This window comes from Ovis canadensis, chromosome 1 (genome assembly GCF_042477335.2).
Source record: "Ovis canadensis isolate MfBH-ARS-UI-01 breed Bighorn chromosome 1, ARS-UI_OviCan_v2, whole genome shotgun sequence".
Classification (NCBI taxonomy): domain Eukaryota; kingdom Metazoa; phylum Chordata; class Mammalia; order Artiodactyla; family Bovidae; genus Ovis; species Ovis canadensis.
In genome coordinates, this window is record NC_091245.1 from 222,284,383 (window position 1) to 222,306,598 (window position 22,216).

A 22,216-nucleotide genomic window follows, 5' to 3' on the forward strand; every position below is an offset into this window, starting at 1 on the left:
GACTCTTGAGAATCCCTTGGACTGCAAGGAGATCCAACTGTTAGGGGAAGCACACTGATTGAAATCGCCCACCCTGGCCAGGCACCATAGTAACCATTTGCATGAGTTGTTTTACGACAGAGGTCCTGGTGAGGAACAGGGAACTAATAAGCCTCCACCAACTAGAAGAGTTTGGGAAAGGTCAAAAGGAGACACCGCCTGTCCAACCACCTCCCAGAATCCTTCTCTCTGCATCCATCTTGGCTGAACAAGGCATGCACCACCAGGAAGGACTCTGAGTCAGAGTGATTGGCTAAGGACAACCTGGAAACTCATTCCATCACCATAAAACCTGAGACTGCAAGCCATGAGACAGAGCAGTTCTCCTGGGTTCCCTTACCCTACTGCTCTCCACCCAGGTGCCCTTTCCCAATAAAATCTCTTGCTTTGTCAGCACATGTGTCTCCTCAGACAATTAATTTCCAAGTGTTAGACCAGAGCCCAGTTTCAGGCCCTGGAAGGGGTCCTTCTTCCTGCAACACAATCAGTCCATCCTAAAGGAGATCAGTCCTGGGTGTTCATTGGAAGGACTGATGTTTAAGCTGAAATTCCAATACTTTGGCCACCTGATGCGAAGAGCTGACTCACTGGAAAAGACCCTGATGCTGGGAAAGATGGAGGGCAGGAGGAGAAGGGGACAACAGAGGATGAGATGGTTGGATGGCATCACTGACTCAATGGACATGGGTTTGGGTAGACTTCTGCAGTTGGTGATGGACAGGGAGGCCTGGCGTGCTGCAGTTCATGGGGTCACAAAGAGTTGGACACAACTGAGCAACTGGACTGAACTGAACTGATAGACCAGGCCATGTTCTACAATGAACCAAAGAGGCCAAAATTAATGAGTAGAATTATGTAGTTAATTTTCATATCACTCTAAGAGCTAGATATGTTTGATGCTGAGAGAAGTCTCAGCTGAAAAGTGCTAAGTGGTTTGTTTAAGAAGAAGAAACTAGAAAGTTTTGGAACTGGATGAGGTCCATCTGACCACATGGTCTTTCTAATCCAGCACTCTCAATGTGAATCATCCCCTTAAATCACTCAGCTATGACTTACTGTAGACCAGTGCCCATACAGAAGAGACACTGGCAGGTAACTTTGACAAATAAGAAGCAGTTAGATAACCCAGACGGGTGCATGCTAAGTCACTCAGTCATGTCTGACTCTTTGTGACCCTATAGACAGTAGCCCCCCAGGCTCCTCTGCCCATGGGATTCTCCAGGCAAGAATACTGGAGTGGATTTCCATGCCCTCCTCCAGGGAATCTTCCCCACCTAGGGACCAAACCTAGGCATCTCTTACATCTCCTGCATTGGCAGGCAGGTTCTTTACTACTAGTGTCACCTGGGAAGCCGCAGATAACCAAGTCTGGAGCAAGGTCCATGAATTTAAAGGAGAACTAGACTAGCTATGGAGTTGCTAGCCCCCCCGAGGGCTTCGCCTGCTCTCATTCTCACTGATGCAGAGCTCTCTGAGTCTTGTCTACATTCTCCACCTCTTAGTGTCAGAGTAAGTCACTGGCTCTCAACTGTCCCCTTTCCTGTAAGGGTCAAGAGAACGTGCGTATCCTTTGCATGCCGTGTGAAGCTCTGTACAACGCACCTGTTTCCACTTTCACTCTACCCCTGTGTTTCAGCAGGAGGCCAGAGTGCAGCTGTGCTTTCAGATCTCCTCAAACTGGAGGCCACACTCCCAGATGCCCTGCTGGGTCTCCAACCCAGAGAAAGGAAGACTTTCAACCCAGTCTGACCAATCACTTCCCCTCATTTCTTAGCCTTTCCTTCTTCCCTTTCCCACACGGGCTGAAAAAGGCAGGCTTTACATATCTTCAGGTTTGTCAAGTGCTTTTCTATTTCACATTCCTGACTTTGACCTTTTGCTAGGACCATAGTCTGGCTTCCCAGGTGGCTCAGGGGTAAAGAATCTGCCTGCTAAGCAGGAGACACAAGTTCAATCCCTGGGTCAGGAAGATTCCCTGGAGAAGGGAATGGCAACTCACTGGAGAAGGAAATGGCAACCCACTCCAGTACTCTTGCCTGGAAAATCCCATGGGTGGAGGAGCCTGGGAGGCTGCAACCCATGGGGTAGCAAAGAGTTGGACACGACTGAGCGACTTCACTTCACTTCACTTAGGACCATAGTATGGACTGGGGGCAAAGAGAAAAGCTACTTTTCTGATAATATTCCTCAGGAAGCATTCCAGAAATATTTCTCTCATCTCCTTATGAATACCAAAACACTGACCTAGTGAAATTGTTTTCAAAATAAAATGAGGTTATATCAATATAAAAGCTGTTGATAAAATGTAAAGGACCACAAAATGTAAGCTCTCATAGTGTTATTGTTAAGTCACAAAGAAAACAATCCATTTAGCCCTATATTCCAGTTCCAATATATTTCTGTACAGAAAACGAATTATTGAATTTAAAAATGCCAACTATATACTATTATAATCTGGAGCAAGAAAGCGCTCAGATTATATCAGTAAGTTATTAGTAAATCTTTGACTCATCAAATTACATTTTAGAGTGAGAGTCTCTCGTGGATTCTCAATCAGTGATACTCAGCCTTGGCTATACAACAGAATCAAGTGGGGACCACTGAAATCATACTAATGTCAGGTCTTTCAAACTACCTAAATTAGAATTAAGTGCTCCTTCTTGAGAAAGATGATATTATATGAAAGAAATACAAGTATCTAGGAGTTATTCATATAAAATTTTAAAGTTGGAGCTTCTCTGGAAAATCAGGACCTCCATATAGATGAGTAAACTAGAGTAAAAAACCTGAGGTCTCTTAGCCAGGCTATAATCTTATTTTCAGGGCTGGAGAAATAAAAAGTGATTCCATCTAGACATAGCTTCATGTTTAGCAAAAGAAATACGAAGACTTTGCCAGATTAGTCCCAAGTTTTCCTCTGTAACCTACATTTTCTGAATTCCACCGGGACTCTCACAGAAGCAACGGGTTCCCTGCCCGGATCTCTGGCCTCTGACTCACATATCCCCAGCGTCAGCCCCCGCTTTTCTGCCCCACACTCAAGCGAAAGGACTACAGACAAACGGGAAGTAGTCTCAGTTTCTCCTCACGCTTTGATTGACCGAACACAGGAGCTGATCAGAAACACAGATGCCTGAGATAGAGATAGCCCAGCCTCCCTGGCTCTCAGGGCCAGAGAGAAATGGGGGTGGAGGCCAGAGCAGTGAAGGAGGTGCTGTTGGCACCAGTGTCCCAGCAGCGAAGTGAATCATCGCTGCCATTCAGAACAGGTCCAAAAGACACCAGAGCTTTGGGGGAGAGGAAGCGGGTTTTTTTATCCCGTGACTCTGTAGAGATGGTGGTGACAACAGCTGTGTTTCCGCCCCTTAGAAAGTCATTTTAGCGTTAGATTTTCCCTAAGGAGGAAACAGATGGAGAGAAGCTTGACTTGCACATATGTAGCTGCTGCTGGCTTTCTTACTGCTGCGACTGACCCTGGATTAGATGGAGAAACACAGCCTTGGATGAAGGAGGGGATGATCACTCAAAAGGTTCTTTTCAGACCTGTGGACCTAATGCTCCAAGGGTGCATGGATATTAGGAGTTAACGGTTCATTCTTTGACATTCTTCTAAAGATGGCAGCAACAGGCTATCATTTTGTGTAAAATGATGATACTCCCTGATGGCCTAGTAAACACAACAGGCATGCCAGGTATAATAGGCAAGGTAGCTACAAAGATGAATAGCACAGAGTTCCTGGCCACAGAATGGCTATAGTCAAGTTTCTGGCAGCACTATGAACTGAATTATAAGCTATGGTTTGACATTATAACCAGCATGTTTTCTTTTTGCAATAGAGTACTTCTCACCCTCACATCATCCTACAGAGAAGCACCCGCTCTGGGCTGGGCATATTACCCAGGAGAGTGACATAATTGGGTGAAAAAAGCAAAGAAGGGGGAAAAAAAGTCTTCCTTCTTTCTGACTTTGCTTCCAAAGATTTAAGCCTTGAGGACACAGTGAGCTCTTATAATGGATAAAACATTTGCTTAAAAGATAAAGATTCTCCTTTTTTTTTCAGGGAGGAGAGATGAAAGGGGAGAGGATGATGGCAGGGAGTTTAATGAGGAAGGGGATAGAGAGGGCCAAATCTACTAAAGCCAGGCAAACTGAAATCTATTTCAGCAAAGGGCAACTGTGGCACTGTTCAGGCACTGGGGAGATGAATGGGGGCTGAATTTTCATCCTTAGACTCCCAGGCCTGCAAAACATTGCAGGCTCTCAAGATAATGCTGGCAGTCTCTGCCACTGGCCACTGCATCTAGGGAGGACTTCCCTTCCTGGGCAGCCAAACCTTTGTCAAGGGAAAACATAGCAGTTGACACTGTCCCAATCCAGAGACTTAGCTTTCACCCTTCCTACGTGTTTCCCATACCTTTGCTCCATCCCAGAGAATGCAAATAAGCTCTGGTACCTACAGGATTACCAGGAATCAGAGCAAGTCTTTACACCTACTGCATAGCAGTACTTAGTACAAAACCTGGTCAGAATTTTTCCTGACCAGGAGATTAATAAATACATACCATTACAGGCGTCACAGAGAGAATGATACAAACATAAAGAGAATGGAAGGGGAAGAGCTTCCCAGGTGGCGCTAGTGATAAAGAAGCTGCCTGCCAGTACAGGAGACAAAAGAGACATGGGTTTGATCCCTAGGTTGGGAAGATCCCCTGGAGCAGGATGTGGCAACCCACTCCAGTATTCTTGCCTAGAGAATACCACAGTCAGAGAAGCCGTGAGGTTTATGGTCCATGGGACTGCAAAGAGTCAGAAATGACTGAAACGACCTAGCACATAGCACACAGAGTGGAATGAGAAAGGAAAAGAAAGGGTTATTCATATTTCTGGAACAAGAAAAGGAACCACTTCTTGAAGTGTCACTGGGTCCCACTGTAGAGAGAATAGCATGTAGAGGCCTTCCAGGTGGAGAGCAAAGCAAGAAAACATAGCATTCAGACACATAAAAGGACCAGAAAGTTGTGTGAAATAAAACTCAAAAGAAGGAATATGGAAGTAGGGGTAAATCACATTGAATGCATCAGAAATTTCCTAAGAACCTATTGGATATGAAGAGTGTCCTTTAGGGACTGCCCTGATAGTCCACTGGTTAAGTCTGCAAGCTTTCAATATAGGGCATGTGGCTTCAAACTCTGGTCATGGAACTAAGATTCTACATGCCACTTGACCAAAAAGAAAGAGAGAGAGAAGAGAAAGAAAGAAAGGTGTCTGTTAGACTTAACCATTAGCCATTGGATTTAGCCCTAGGAGAACACTGGTCAGAGCAATGTCATTAGATGGTGAGGTTAGAAGATGGATTGTGCTGTACTGAAGAGTGAATGAGAGGAGAGGAAATGAGCAGCACACATGGAAAGCAGTGGTTTCCAAAGTGGCCCTAGACCAGTAGCATCAGTACCACCTGGAAACTTGTTACAAATGCAGATTCTCATACGTACACACATACTTCCCTAGCCAACAACCTGGGGTTCACAAGCCCTTCAGATGACTCATATTTCCTTGGATTTGAGAACCACTGATTCTTGTGAGGAATTTTAAGTGGTTATTTTAATAATGTGGAGGAATTTATACTAAGTCTTTACTTAATAATTTGGGGGGCATAAATTAGGAATTTAGGATTAGCAGATACAAGCTATTATGTATAAATTAGATTAACAGCAAGGTCCTACTATATAGCGCTGGGAACTATATTCAATATCCTGCAATAAATCATAATGGAAGAGACTATGAAAAATAATATATACAAGTATAATTGCATCACTTTGCTATTCACCAGCAACTAACACAACATTGCAAACCAACTATACTTTATTTAAAAAATTGTTTTAAAGAATGTGAGGATGCTGCTGGGCATACACACTGAAGAAGCCAGAACTGAAAGAGACATGTGTGCCCCAATGTTCATTGCAGAGCTGTTTACAATAGCTAGGACATGGAAGAAACCTAGATGTCCATCAGCAGACGAATGGATAAGAAAGCTGTGGTACATATACACAATGGAGTATTAATCAGCTATTAAAAAGAACACATTTGAGTCGGTTCTAAGGAGATGGATGAAACTGGAGCCTACTATACAGAGTGAAATAAGTCAGAAAGAAAAACACCAATACAGTATATTACTGCATATATATGGAATTTAGAAAGATAGTAACAATGACCCTATATACAAGATAGCAAAAGAGACACAGATGCAAAGAACAGACTTTTGGATTCTGTGGGAGAAGGCGAGGGTGGGATGATTCGAAAGAACAGCATTGAAACATGTATATTACCATACGTGAAATAGATGACCAGTCCAAGTTCAATGCATGAACAGGGAACTCAAAAGCAGTGCACTGGGACAACTCAGAGGGATGGGGTGGGGAGGGAGGTGGGAGCAGGGTTTGGGACAGGGGGACACATGAGCACCCGTGGCTGATTCATGTAAATGTGTGGCAAAAACCACCACAATATTGTAGAGTAATTAGCCTCCAATTAAAATAAATTAATTAATTTTAAAAAAAAGGAACTTCATGAAAAAAAAAAGAATGTGGGGATGAAATTTATATTAAGAGCATCTTTATATACAGTGAAATATTTCTTAACAAATTTTCATAATGCTTAAGGAAGTTCATCCAATAGACAAGATCCATGATAGGCATATAAACCCAGGAAATTCCTAAGAACAGATGATTGAGTTAAAAGATCCATCTCAAATGCAGGCAAAGTTACTCAAGGGAGCATCAAGATTGCAGACCTGGATTTCCTTGGTGGCTCAGTGATAAAGAATCTCCCTGCCAATGCAGGAGACATGGGTTTGATCCCTGGTCTGGGAAGATCCCACAAGCTGCGAAGCAACTAAGCACATTCACCACAGTTATTAAGCCTGTGCTCTGGAGTCTGGGAGCCACAACTACTGAGCCCACACTACTACCGAAGACTGCACACTCTGGAGCGTGTGGTCCCCAACAAGAGAAGCCACCGCAATAAGAAGCTCAACCACAGTAATTAGAGAGTAGCTCCTGCTCTTTTGCAACTAGAGAAAAGTCGGAGCAGCAACAAAGACTCAGCACGGCCAAAAAATTAATAAAATTATGTTTAAAAGATATTGCACGGCTGAAATTTACTTGATTGAATGTAATCAGTGTTTTCCCTTTCTGGAAACAAGGATCTGACAGTGTATCTAAAGCTTTCTGGGTGTGGGGAGAGGGCAAGGAAAGTGTGGGAATTACCGATAAGGAGGTGGAGGAAGGCAGTAGTCAAGATGGTGGGGATAGAGGAGAAGTGAGTGGTGATGAAACCAAACCAGCAAGAACTGAAGCGAGAACAGGGCAGCTGAACAGCACTAATCAGTGCCAGGAGGGACCCCACATTGTGGTCTGAGTCAAGGTCACCAGCCTAGACCACCTGAGACAACCTAAGTCTACTTGGGGCAGCTGGGCTGGCTCTAGCATCATATTTTGAGTGCCCAGGAACATAGGGGTTCTGCCCAAATGGCTCCAGGTTTGCCTCAAGAGTCTATCCTGGCTTTCTCCTTCCAAAGGCAGGCAGATGAATGGCCAGTGGGTGACTGGTTGCTTGTGGGAACTCACAACATGGATGTGAGCTGTTTGGCAGGACATGGAAAGAACTAGGGATAAAAAGTGATGAGTCAGAAGCTGAAGAGCACAGGTACGGAGGCTGGGAGCCATGAAGCTATCTCCTCCCCACAAGGAATGTGGAGAATTCTAACCCTAACCTGGCCTTCTAGATTATAATGAAGGTATATTAGTCAAGGTAGGAAGACAGAAGGTATTTTAATTAATCATCTATTAGTGTAATTGGTATATATTTAGATGGTATAGGTCATGATTTATACTCTTTCCTCAGGCCCTATGAGTTAGGGGTGAACCTGCTGATACCAACGATGGTTAGTCATAAATATTCTGGTGATAAGAAATATTTTATATTATGAATTAGTGTATTGGATTTCTTATTTATATATATTTAAAAAAATCCCTGGTTGGTTTCTTGATTGTAAACCACTTCCACAGCATCCTATCAATTGAGTCCCCTAGTCCTGTGTCCTTGAGAATGAGATCCAAACCATAGTCACAAGACTCCATGCTTCCAATTCAGGTGGTGAAGCTTTGATCCGTGGCCTGGGAACTAAGATCCCACATGCTGCTGCTGCTGCTGCTGCTGCTAAGTCACTTCAGTCGTGTCCGACTCTGTGCGACCCCATGGACGGCAGCCCACCAGGCTCCTCTGTCCCTGGGATTCTCCAGGCAAGAACACTGGAGTCGGTTGCCATTTCCTTCTCCAATGCATGAAAGTGAAAAGTGAAAGTGAAATTGAAGTCACTCAGTTGTGTCTGACTCTTAGCGACCCCATGGACTGCAGCCTACCAGGCTCCTCCGTCCATGGGATTTTCCAGGCAAGAGTATTGGAGTGGGTTGCCATTGCCTTCTCCGGCACATGCTGCTAGGTGTACCCCAAAAATAAAAGAATGCAAAGGTCAAACCATAGGCTCCATATAAGACAATAGAACCCACATACTTTTCCTAATTGCTGGCTGGCATCTCAAAGGACACTGATCTTGTCTACATGTAGAATAAGAAAGAATATCTGAAAACAGGGATAAACTAAAAGAGAGCTAAAGCCAGATGTAAAGAACCTTTCTAACACATAAAAAAGAAAAATGCCAGCCATTACTCACCCTCTCTTTTAAAGTTTTAGAATTAATGGTGAAAAACAAAAGTTCTGATGCCTGAATTTGGAAAAAGCTGCTATCAAGTTCTAAGTGTCCCTTAAGTAAAATTATGGAAAATTGGAATAGAAATTCAATATATTGCACAAATAGAAAATTATGTAGGAGGCATAAAAGGCATGTGTTGGAATCTACCTAAACTCTAAAATTAGGAATATCCTACTGAAACCATTTCTTTACTATTTACCAAGACCACTTAAAGTGACTAAAGCTGACAATGTCTGTGGGAGCTGTGGTGCTGTTAAGGCCAAGTGCACATAGAATTGCCCCCAGGGCTGAGGCAGGGGATAGAAGATATCAGTGACAATTCCCACCACCAGAGGCAGACTGTCTGCAGCAATCTTCTCTGAGGACTTGCCAAGCCACGACTATTTTAAATGGGAATTGTTTATCATAACGGTAGGCAACTTTAATACTTTTCAGTGAGGAAAAGAAGCAGTTGAGAAAGGAAGGATGACTTGTAACATGTCAGAATAGTACATCAGTCTCTGGCACACACAGCTTGAAAACACAGTCTTTCCATCTGAGCTAAAAATCACAAGGAATATTTTAGACCACCGTTCAGTTTCTTATATATAAATATTTGAGCACTTATGGCTACAGATTGATGGAGTTGACATATTTGTCAACTCTAATTTTTAGAAATCTCTCAAATATGTATTATCTGCTCTACCCTGTATCGATTTCATCTAAGAAAGTAAGTTGTTGCTGTTGTTGTTTAGTCCTTAAGTCATGTCTGACTCTTTGCCAAATCCCATGGACTGTAGCCCACAAGTCTCCTCTGTCCATGGGATTCTCCAGGCAAGAATACTGGAGTGGGCTGCCATGCCCTCCTCCAGGGGATCTTCCCAACCCAGGGATTGAACCCTGAGTCTCTGTGTCTTCTGATTGGCAGGCAGGTTCTTTATCACTAGCACCACCTGGGAAGTCCACCTGCATTGCAGGCAATTTCTTGACCACCGAGCCAAGAGGGAAGCCTAACAAATAGGAAAGGGGAAAAGGTACAGACAATACATTAACACTAATAATATTTCACACTTGGCTATAAAGATTATCTATTTAAAGACTTTTTAGATAAGTCTGTTATTTGCTTATAACAACCATTGCGTGGGATTGATATTACTACATTTATTTTACTGAAATAAAAAAAATCTGGGCCCAGAGTTAAATGATTTGTCCAAAATCACACAGAACAGCTATGTGAAGACTGAACCAGAATTAGTGAAATAATTTCCAGATCTATCATCATAAGGTGAATGATGACTATATTTAACATATTGTGATGGATTGTTATGGGTTGGACATTATAACAAGTAATCTTGCACATCAGTGGGGAAGGATAGTCAACATCTCAGTTGCACAGACATTCCGGATTAGAAGCTGAGTAACTGAATCACCCAAACAGCAAAGAGTCAAGAAGCTGGAACTGGTCCGTCCGCCTGCCTTTGTTTGTCTCCATTACAGCCCTATGTGAGATGCAGGCAGGTGAAATTCACCTGCCTATCTTTGGTTTTCAAACATTATGAAGGAGCAAGTCATGGTTACCTTTTCCTGTTCCTTCCTGCTAGTGTTCTTTCCTACTCCTCTTCCTGTATTCCTCACAAGTCAACCTCAAACCCTTTTAAAATAAAAAATGGCTTTCTTGGTGCACCTGGGCCAAACATCAACCTTTTCAACATTCCCAGTTAGAATTTTCAACAATCAATCCACTGTTCTGTTTCCCTCCAAGTTGCTTTCTTTATACCCTAAGTGGTTACGCATAGGATCTTTCTGGAAATGCATTTTCCTATCCCACTCTACACATACTACATACTCCGTGGAGAAGTCAGTATGCAGTAGAGTCTGCCAGTCACAGCCCAATATCTAGTCTTTCCTTCTTCCATACAAATAGAGCACTGGTTTCCTACCCAGCTTTAAAAGCTGTATTTCCAAGCATTCTCAAGATAGAGATGGTCATCAGGCAAAGCGCAGGTGAACAAAATGTAGGCAGATGCCTGGGGATACCTGGAAGAGTTTTCTTTCCTGATAAAGACATCACCGTTTCTCCATGTGGCTTTGTTCTCCATCCACTTGTACTGCTCAGATAAGGCTGGAGATTGAATATCTGGAATTCATGAGGTGACCCTGTGGCTCAAAGTCATCAGCCAAAAATGGGGGAGCAGGAAGAGAGGAAGCATCTAGACTCTGATGTCATTAAGAGCCGCTGTGACAGTCCTAGATGGCTGATCCTGGTCTATTTTCTATGAGAGCAAAACAAACCCTTACTTGAATAATTGACTATGACTCATTTTATGTAGTTGAAAATTATCTTATCTGACACAGTGTGTTAATGCTGAGATAATAGTGTAGCCACACTGGTACCACAATAGCAAGAACAAATCTAATAGCAACAAAATCAACAGCAATTATGACAAAAAGTACACACTGTGATTTCAGGGATTTTCTCCAAAAATGAGAAATCAAAGCTGATCCCTGTGGGTCTATAGAAAAAAGAGACATTTATTGACAAGAGGCACAATCAATAGAGAAAACAAAGGGATATTACATGAAGACACGTGTTTTAAAATATTGCAAAATGTACAACAAACATGTCTATTGTTGTTGTTCAGTTGCTAAGTCATGTCCAACTCTTTGTGACCCCATGAACTGCAGCACACCAGGCTTCCCTGTCCTTCACCATTTCCTGGAGCTTGCTCAAACTCATGTCCATTGAGTTGGTGATGCCATCTGACCATCTTATCCTCTGTTGTTCTGTTTTCCTCCTGCCTTCAATATTTCTCAGCATCAGGGTCTTTTCCAATGAGTCAGCTCTTCGCATCAGGTGGCCAAAGTATTGGAGCCTATTTTCTCCCTATGTAATTTTCCTACACATGTTTAACCTTATAGTACTAAAGCAAATATCAATAAACTAAATTCCCTGGGAAAAACTCCACTTAAAAGCAAGACTATGAATTTTGGAAATGCTTCCACTGATGTCCCTAATTTCTTTCCCACTTCTCTACTGATTCCTAATACCCTCAGCCCCCTCCAAAGCCTCGTGACATCTGATGTAGTATCATTTTTTAATGTATTTGTTTCTAATTGAAGGGTAATTGCTTTACAATATTGTGTGGATGTCTGCCATGTATCAACATGAATCAGCCATAGGTACACATATGTCCCTCCCTCTCGATGTAATATTTTATATGTGTGTCCTCTGGCTCAGCCCAGGACAATACCCAAAACTCACTTGCTCCATTTTTCAAACCTTCAGTACCCTGCATTTTTCTAGGAAAGACATGGATATCCTAAAGCTCTCTAATATATTAATTGGAAAATATTACTCCATCCTCCATTTGTGTAAAATATCCACAAACACTTCACACATGACTAATCACAGTTGTTTCAGGGCATCCTGATGAGCCTTCCAGTCCCCATTTTGAGTGACCTTCTGTGGGCAGCTTCCTATTACTATTTGCAGAGCCAGCCCTGTTCCACACAAATGATGATTCTAACAAAATATCACTCATCACTGATCCCCCACCCTTAGGCAAACTACTTCAGGATACCCCAACATTGTCCTTTCCTGGACATTTCCTTCTGAGCTCTACATTGGTCTCCGGTGGGCACTGTGTGACTATAAAACTATCTTTGTTTTTTTGGCATCTAATCCCAAACTTAGAAAATCAGCAGTTTCTATAGTTCAACACATCATTTTCCTTCACTGACTTTTGCATTGTGTTATTACACTTGTTTGTTGAGTCTCTTAGGTTGTATGGATTAAAATAGTTATAAGAGGAACTTTTCGTTTTTATTTAATTGAAAGTTACTGGTCAGACAAGTGTTCTGTGTAACTGTTCACATGAAGTGTTTGAAAAAAAAAATCCATATCGTATTTTCCCAGACCTAAACAGATCTGTATGGTTTTCTTTAACTTTGATATACACTTCTTTTCCAAACAAACCCTGAACTAAATGACCTCACTAGCCTAGTTTAAAACTCTAACTGGGAAAAGAGTTTTTTTGCTCTTGAGGCTCTTTTGTGACTTCAGCCTTTATTTTTTCAATTGATTAGTGGATGAGGATTTTGAACATTCATTTAAAGTCTCTAAGATGGATGATTTTAAAAAATCAAATAATTCTAATTCCATATGGTTCTTCTTAATGACTCTACAACTGCAGCTATTTTTTCCATTGTTCCCACTTCTTCCTCCCTTCTGAGAATGAAATTCAGCATTTGCTAAAGCAAAGAACCCAATGAACAATTACCCTTAATGCGTATTTTTCTCTTTTTCTGTCTCATAGTGTATTGAAGTTATAGATTCAGACAGAATCTCTTTGCGAATGTGGACAGCAGACTGCACTCTGTCTTTTCATGCTGTCATATTCCTTTGTTGATATCTCTGTTTTAAGATGAGCTTGCCCCATGCATCACCAATTGTCTTTTGTTTTCACGCTGCGGGGAAGACTGGGCTAATCCATATGTCACCATGAAACTTCAGGCCTCTCTGTTTGACAGGTAGCAAGGCTGACAGCAATCTATTGAAAATGCATTTCAGACTATCATTTTTCCAGTCTAATTTACTCTTAATAAAATGACTTTGAAGACAAGGGGTCTACTCTGTGTTGGTTTGCTTCTTTTAGATAATTGCATTTTGAGAAAGATGCATTGACAGTTTTCACAAATACAAAATGACAAAATTCCCTTGGGAATAAAATAAGATAGCTTCACAATAAATTGCATCTTTTAGCCTAAGTGATCCCAAAGCACTTTGGGAACTGTGGGTGTTCAGATGACTCCCTCGGGTAGGGAAGTGGCTAGACATTCATCCAAGCTCTAGAGCAAGACACATTATGTTCTGTGCAGTGTAAAAACACAGCACCGCCCCGATGCATACACACCTTTGAGAAACAAGGAATACTTATGCACTCTAGGTGTGTGTATGTGCTTGTTGCTGGCCAAATTTTACAAAAGAGTATACATGCAAAATAGTATAAAAATATATGCACAAAACTGAGCTAACATCAAATTATTTTTTAACCTGCTTTCATTTTTAAAATTCATTTCATGCTGTGCATTTACACACAGATCATTTCTTCTTCCTCCATAGAAGACTCAAAACAGTGGATGTTAACATCTTTGTTCCTTTATCCATTTCCCATCACCCTGGCAAAGTCATTAATCACTTAGTACCCAGATCTCCAAATTTGAAAGAACAAATCCATACACAACTTTCCTCACATGAACATTTGACTAAATTTCGCACAATAGACAATTGATCACCCAATACACAGTACTAATTTATAAAGGCATGGTATTTTTTAAGCCATTGAAATATTGCTAACAATAAGAAAGAACTCTCAAAGTTTCTTAAGCTGTGTCATCTGCAATGTAACTATTAATTATGTTGATTAAAGGTAAAACCATCTATCCCACAGTGAGGAGATAATACGAAGATTTATCAGTATACTAATTTGATTAACTGTTTTAATAATTTAAATGGTCACTCATACTATTTTCTCTGTCATCAACGATAATTAAATTTTGAAACTGAAAAAATATTACACTAAAATTAGAGAAAATGGTTATTTTTAATCATCTGTTTAACTAGGATGCTGGATACATATATTTGTCTTCAATTAATCTTAATTATTACTTAGATAAGAGGGAGTGATTGTATTTCTATTATTGACATGCAGTTCTGTAACAAGCAGAGCTTTTAACGCTAAGAAAAGGACAGTGAAGCAAACACAAGTGAAAATAATAGGGTCCCTGAAAATATTCATGAACCTCATTTTGTAATGTCTATCACAGCCTTTACTCCAGAGTATAAAAAGGGGAAAATAAAAATGAATGTGAGAAAGATTCTCTCTCTCTCTCTCTCTGATAAAACCCAAAATTAAATACTCTGGGAAGTTGGAGTGTGAATATTAATCTCTGTTGAACTGGCACCTGGGGCTGTACTTTCTCATCTCACAAAAGTGGGACCTTTGGGTTTTCTTGAAGGTGTAGTGAGGCCTGAACTCTTGGAATACAATGTTTTGGTGCCATCTGGTGGATACTTTTCAGGTTGGCAGCCTCTATTAAGAACCTGGTATGTTTCTGAAGAATGACAGAAAGAAGGACCAGAGGAAGGGGGCAACTAATCTCTACTAGTTGCCTGGAGAATCCCAGGGACGGGGAAGCCTGGTGACCTGCCGTCTCTGGGGTCGCACAGAGTCAGACACGACTGAAGCAACTTAGCAGCAGTAGCAGCAGCAGTGAAATGGCACCCCACTCCAGTGTTCTTGCCTGGAGAATCCAAGGGACAGGGGAGCCTCGTGGGCTGCCGTCTACGGGGTCGCACAGAGTCGGACATGACTGAAGCGACTTAGCAGCAGCAGCAGTGATATACTATGGAGTTCTCCATGGGACATGCTGAGAACTACTGGCAAGGAGGTGGCGAGGAGGCAGCAGTCTAGATGGAAGCAGAGGGGAGCCAGTGATGATGAACCCAAACCAGTTAGAGCTGAAGCGAGGCTGGAGCGGTTGGACAACCCTAATCAGCCTTGGGATGGGTCGCACATTGTGGTCTGAGTTGAGGTCTCAAGCCTGGAGCACCTGAGCCATCTGAGGTCTACTCTTGGCAGCGGGGCTAGCTCTGGGATCTGCAGGAGGGAGAGATTGAATCTGCGGGGCTGTAGGGCATATCCCTAGTGGCAGAGAGTGTAGAATCTGCCTGTAATGCAGGAGACCCAGGTTCGATCCCTGGGTCGGGAAGATCCCCTGGGGGAGGGTATGGCAACCTATTCCAGTATTCTTGCTTGAAGAATTCCATGGACAGAGGCTGGCGGGTTACAGTTCGTGGGCTCACGAAGAGTCGGACACAAAGGACTAACACTTTCAGTTTCAGGGCATGCCCAGTGCAGGGCTGGGCAGCAGCCCTTGACTGTCAGTCTGTGATGACCCCTTTTTCCCACAGGAAAGGAACTGAGCCAGGATTTAGAAATAGGGTGCTGGCAGGATAAGTTTTAAGTCAAAGCTAAAACTCCATTACCAAAAATCTTTACAATCCTAAAGGTGCTTTAACTTAAAATTTCTGGTCTTCTCTGCCACTTTCAACCCAACCCTTAACAAAGCAAAACAAACAAAATTATTCTTAGTCTTCCTTTTTCGAGAATGGCAATTTATCCATTTTCCAAGTCAGAAACACAGTTTGCTTGATGCCTTCCCTGTTTCTCACCACTCATATGCAGACAGTTCGAAAGTCCTGTTGATTTCATGCCTTGAACATCTCTCAGATCCACCCACTTCCCTTCAGCTCTGCCGCCACCTGGTTTAAGCCCTGCCTCTCTCACCTGGTTGGCTGAACTACATCTACTTCCGCTCCTTCCACTTCTCTCATTTCTGATCCACTCTCTACAGGGCAGTTAGGGCTGTATTTTTAAAATGAAATCTGATCGTGGTGCATCCTCTGCTTAAAATGCTTCATTTTCAAAGTCAGAAGCCCTTGCCTTTGGGAAAAAGATCAAGCTCTAACAGGCACAGCAAGACTCTGCATGACTAGGCCCCCACCTTTCCAATCTCCCTCTTCAGTGCGCTCAGCTCTAGCCACTCAGGTCTTTTCAGCCCATTTTTCTGGCTGCTACAGGTCTTCTGTTTATGCTGCTCCTGCTGCTTGGGCACTTGTCTCTTCCTGATTCCTCTAGTTAACTCTCATTTATCTTTCAGAACTCCATTCAAAGTTACTAATTCTCTCCTGGCCTTTCAAATCAAAGCCCCTATCTTAAGCTCTAATGGCTCTAATTTCCATTCATTGGTGACTCAGACAATAACAAATCTGCCTGCAATTCAGAAGACGCAAATTCTATCCCTGGGTCAGGAAGATCCCCTGGAGAAGGAAATGACTACCCACTCCCAATATTCTTGCCTGGAGAATCCCATGGACAGAAGAGACCGGTGGGTTGTAGTCCATGGGTCACAAGGAGTCGGACACAACTTAATGACCAAACAACAACAGCAAAAGTAAAAGTCACACTTGCAATTTTAATCTAGAAACTATTTGAATATCTAGCTCCCTGCCTCCTCTCGACAAAGAATATAACTCCCATGAGGGCAGAGACTGCACCTACTTTGGTTCACCTTTATATATCCTAGGGCCAACACAGTCCTTGGATGAATAACTTAATTTAAAAGAAAAAAAGAAGAGAGGGAGGGAGGAAGGAAACAAGAAGAAAGGAATGGCAGGAAATTATTTAAAAGTTATTATATAGTGAAAAGCTTTAAGTTGATCAAAGATTGATGTATAAAATTATTTTTTTTTCTTAAGCAGGCCATCCTGAAACTTCTTTCTGATCCAGTGTGTATTGTGAATGCCACCCCAAACGCCTAACAGCGAAGGGTCCTGCTTAATGCAGCAGTGAGAGATAGCCCTGCTCAGGTCAGACAGCAGAACCAGTCCCATCTCCTGCCCTCCCCAGCTAGGAGACCTCAGGCCACCACCTTCACCTCTCTAAGGTTTCACATCCTTAGGCATTAGAAGGGGACACTCCCAGCATCTGCTCACAGACTTAAGAAGAATAAGTGAAGCAGTCCAAATGAAGCACTTAGAAAATCCTCAGTTGAGAGCAGCTTTGATCTTCACCCATAAGCAACCTCTGGACGGTTTCTTTTGCCTCTGCCTATCCACTCCTTCTCCTCCCCGCCATCTGGGCCTATCACAGCAAAACCCTCCTCACCTTCCAAGGCCTTATTCAAATGCCATCTCCTTCAGGAAGCCTTCCATGCTCCTTTCAGAAAAATCCACGTAGATTAGATTAATGAACCCAATGTTGGCCCACTCAAACTTTGTAAACTCATGTATGGTACTTACAAAAGGTATGGGGGAAAGTATCCAATTGCTAAATTTTCATTTAAAGAAAAACACATAGAAAAAAATTAAAAAACAAAGATAAAGAAAAACACATGAAATATATCTACAGTATGAGGTGCCTCGTCTGAACTAGGTAAATAGGCCTTTTTATACAATCTTCTCAAACCTGTTATTTCCAACTGTAGTGATAATAAAGACATTTTTAAAAACACTTACCCATGTGCCAGCATGGAGCCTGTTTTAAAAGCTATCCCAGAGGATGGTCTGGGGAAATGATAGCACAGAAGGCAACAGAGGCTGTTCTGTGGACATTTAGAAGAAGAAAGACAAAGAAAATGGCGGCTGAAGGAGTAAGGAAGGAAGTGGCCAGCTAGAACAAGGCACTGTTGTGTTGGTAGGTTCCAGTGGAGGCCCCGAAGGACATATACAATGGCCAAGGAGTCATCCACATGTAACTGATGGGCCCCATGTGCACAGTGCCATCTTCAGCCCACCAAATACACGAGAGCTTTCCAGCCTTCCTTTCCCATCTTTCAGGTGAAAGAAGATTGAACTTTAACTCAAATTTAGAGTTATTGGTGTGTGCAACTGTTTTCAGAATGAAGGTTGTGTTTGCAACTCTGAAATCTGAAAAATGTCTTAATGTCTAAAACGAAGGAAAAAAGTCATCCATCAGGCAGTGTTTTCAACTAGTGGCAGCAAATGGACTTCCCAACTGAATAAATTTTAAAAGGCCAGAGGGAAGTTCAAATAAAAATGATTTTTAAGTGTATTTCATGAGTCTTGGTTGCTTAACAGATCAGATACGCATATATTATTTACTTTAATTCTCACCATTTTATATCCTGGGACCAACACAGCCTGGCTTAATGACTTGATAAAAGAAAAAGAAAGTAGGCTTAGTATTATTAAGTATCATTCCCATTTAAAAAAAAAAAAAGAAACTGATGCACTGAGAGTTTACACGTTTCCTCACAATGCACAGCAAGTAAATTTGAGATCCATGGTGTGAATTCAGTAATTGAAACCAGATTACGGTTAAGCACTCTGCTATAAGTGCCTCGATTTAATACTATCTTGTGCAAGCAATTAAACATTCTATATTTTTATATCCATAGTTTCTTGACTTTGCTTAAAACAGGATTCTACACTGAAGCTCATTTTTTTGGCTGACTGAAATCTGGTGGTGCGGGAGCTTCCCTGGAAATCTCAGTGTCTGGGATCCCACTTCCCTAGGGCACCAGGAAGTCGCCTCTCACCCATCAACCCACACAGGCACTGCCATGAGGCCATGGGCAAAGATCTCTATTTCTTTGGAGCCCACAAAATTACCTTCTTTTCTGAAGCCAGGAAAATCCCTTTTTAGTCTTAGAGAATCTATCTCTTTATCTAGTTCTCTTCTCCCACGGAGGCTGTGGCCAGAAGTCCTTCATATCAAAAGTTGGATTTCCTTTAAAAAACTGGACATCTGGCTTCTCTAGGATCACATCCCACAGAGCAAAAGCTGGGGCTATGCAGTAGCCACTTTATTCAAACCACATGCCCCCTAGCTCATCACAGACCCATCCAGCTTACACCTCCCATCGATTTATTTGTCAGACCCTTCTAAGTGTTTGGATTTGTTTAACCTTGGCTTAAGCATTTGGAAACAAAATCCAGGAAGGTTTGCTGTGACTTCTTTGGACTGTGTCACAATTCTCCCAGGAAGAGATGAAGCAGAACATACTCCCTGCTTTTCTGGATGATATGGTGAAAAGACTCAGGGCAAGAGGGGGGAAAAATTCTCAAAATTTGCCTTCTACACTTGAGTTTGTTATATGAAATGCCCACCTGCTCCCAGAGAAATACAACAGCTATACTCAGCATTTGGGAGTGTACAATGTAGGTCTTCAGTAAATATTTGCTGAATCAAGTGCCCAAGTAGATTAGTACAAACATATTTAAGGTTGGCATCCATACCTAAAGGGCTTCCCTGGCAGCTCAGCTGGTAAAGAATCCGCCTGCAATGAAGGAGACCCCAGTTATGTCCCTGGATTGGGAAGATGCCCTGGAAAAATGAATTACCCACTCCAGGATTTTTGCCTGGAGAATTCCATGGACAGAGGAGCCTGGCAAGCTACAGTCCATAGGGTCACAAAGAGTAGAACAGAGCTGAGTGACTTTCACTTTGTGTGGCATTTCCATGCCTAAAGGGCTTACCTGATGGCTCAGCAGTAAAAGAATCCTGGATTGTAGGAGACCCTGCTTCAGTCTCTGGGTTGGGAAGAGCCCTTGGAGAAGAGAATGGCTACCCACTCCAGTATTCTTGCCTGGAGAATCCCATGGACAGAGAAGCCTGGAGGGTTACAGTCCATGGGTTCACAAACAGTCAGACAGGGATAAGTGACTAAACAATCATCCCCAATCATCCATGCCTAAACACAGGCAAGAATGTGTTCTAGAAACATTTACTGTATCTAGACTCACATGAGCTAACAAGTTCGCCAACTCCTACCCTTTGGAAATACAAAGTATACAAGTGAGAAAGACACATTTGATTGATGGCTAAATAATTAGTTCTCTGGGCCCAAAAACATTATTTCAAAGGGAGTCTTTAGAAAGCTGTCAGTTTATCCCAGATGTTCCATCTATACAGATCAAATCCAGACAAAGTAAGTAAGGATTCTGAAGCATTATCTGGATAAATTTAGTAACCCCGCATTTTCTCTGGGTAAGGATGCTCCTGACTTGTCAATAAAAGAAGGGCTTACCATCTTTGGTTACGTTTTCCAAGTAATTCAATGTGTGCACATAAGACCCAAGAAAGAGAAAACGATAGCAAGGAAATGGAAAACAATGAGAGCTCTATGATTGGAGGCTATTTCAGAGCATCCATTGCCCTCACAGTTAATTACAGGCTGCCTCCCCAAGAATTCTCTCTAATGCTGGCTTTTGCTACCAGTCTAGCTCAGCCGAGCAGCACATTGCCAGCTCTCCAAACAATCTTCCTTCTTCCTTTTTTGCTTTTTCCACAGGACAAACATACTTCAAGGATTAAATCCTTTGAGGCCTTAAAGTAACAAATACTAGACCGGTTACATTTTTGGATCTCACTTGCTGTTTTAAAACCCAGATCTTTTACCTACTACAGTAGTTGTGCTGGCTAACCATCTGGGTTTGGCATCTACAGGGGTAGGTAATAATAATAACTGGCATGCATTGATCGTCTAGCAAGTGCTAAACATTTTGTATATGTTTTAAATATTATCTCATCAGGTCTCACAACGACTCCTGGGATCAAAGCTCAAAAAGGTGAAGTGGCTTGTTCCTAGTCCCAGAGTAACTGAAATGTGAGTTTAAAACATCATCGCTGCTTTTAACTTATGGTTGATTCACAATGGATCCCTGAACCAAGGCCTCCACTGGCATCTTTAAAGCACTCTGGGGAGGCCCAGGGAAGACTCACAGCATTATGGCTTTTGATTAAGGGATAGGAAGATGCTTTGTTCTTATACTAGCTTGAGGGAAGAAATGAAATCTGGAATGCAAGATTCAGAGGATTGATGGCAAAAAAGCACTTTGGGTCAGGGAAGACAACTCCATCACTCCCAGAGTTAGCCTGAAGCCACACTCTTGGCCGAGGCTGGAAGTATGCATAAGGTGCTTTCATTTAATCATTAAAGTATCGATACTTAATTAGCATCTTCTAATTATATGCTTTAGCATACATGGCCAGTCTTTCATTTTATCTTAACTCAGGAACAAGAATTACTAATGATTTCACAGAAAAAAAAAAAAAGAAAAGAAAAGAAAGGAAAATGAAGTCCAAATTTTTGAAAATAACAGTTACAAAACGTCTTACTGAGAGAAGAGTGATTTAGAATTATGTATGTGTAAGGATACTTTAAGGCTCAGAATGGGGAGAAAAGTGTCTCTGTTGAGATTCAAATGCAGGTTCTCTAAGCATTTCAAAGTGTGGACTTCGGTCTCAGGAGATGCCTGGCAGGTAGGTTGTTCTTTCAAATCAAAATCTCATGCAAATCTAAGCTGGGCCATCAAATTCATAAACTGAGAGTGAAAGGAGAATGAGGCTGGGGAAAAATGGGAAACTCGGGGCCAGATAAACAGTTGTTTCTCTCCAGACTTGAAAAAAAGTAATAGAAAACAACTTCTTGAAACAGGCCTTTCTTACCACTGCGTCAGGTGACCTGGGAGTGCTTATTAAAAGTACAGCTGCCAAAGCTCCATCCTCAATGTTCTGTATCCGGTCCTCTGGGGGAAGGGCCCACGAAACAGAATTCTTAACCTGAACCTTCCTAGTCATTCTAATGCGCAGTAAATTTTGAGAATCTCTGGCATGGAGAATATGTAGAATGCTTATTGACTAGAATCTCTCATCTCAAACCATAGCCTGATAGAGGGTAAAAATCAGTGTTGGTGATAACTCTTACGTTAAAATCAACGTTTGAAATACACATGCCAGAAAAACATGGAACAGTTACAGTTACTGATCATCGTTACATGATTGTTGTTACATGGCAATGCCCCTTCCCACACACACACACAAGGAACACTGTGCCACATA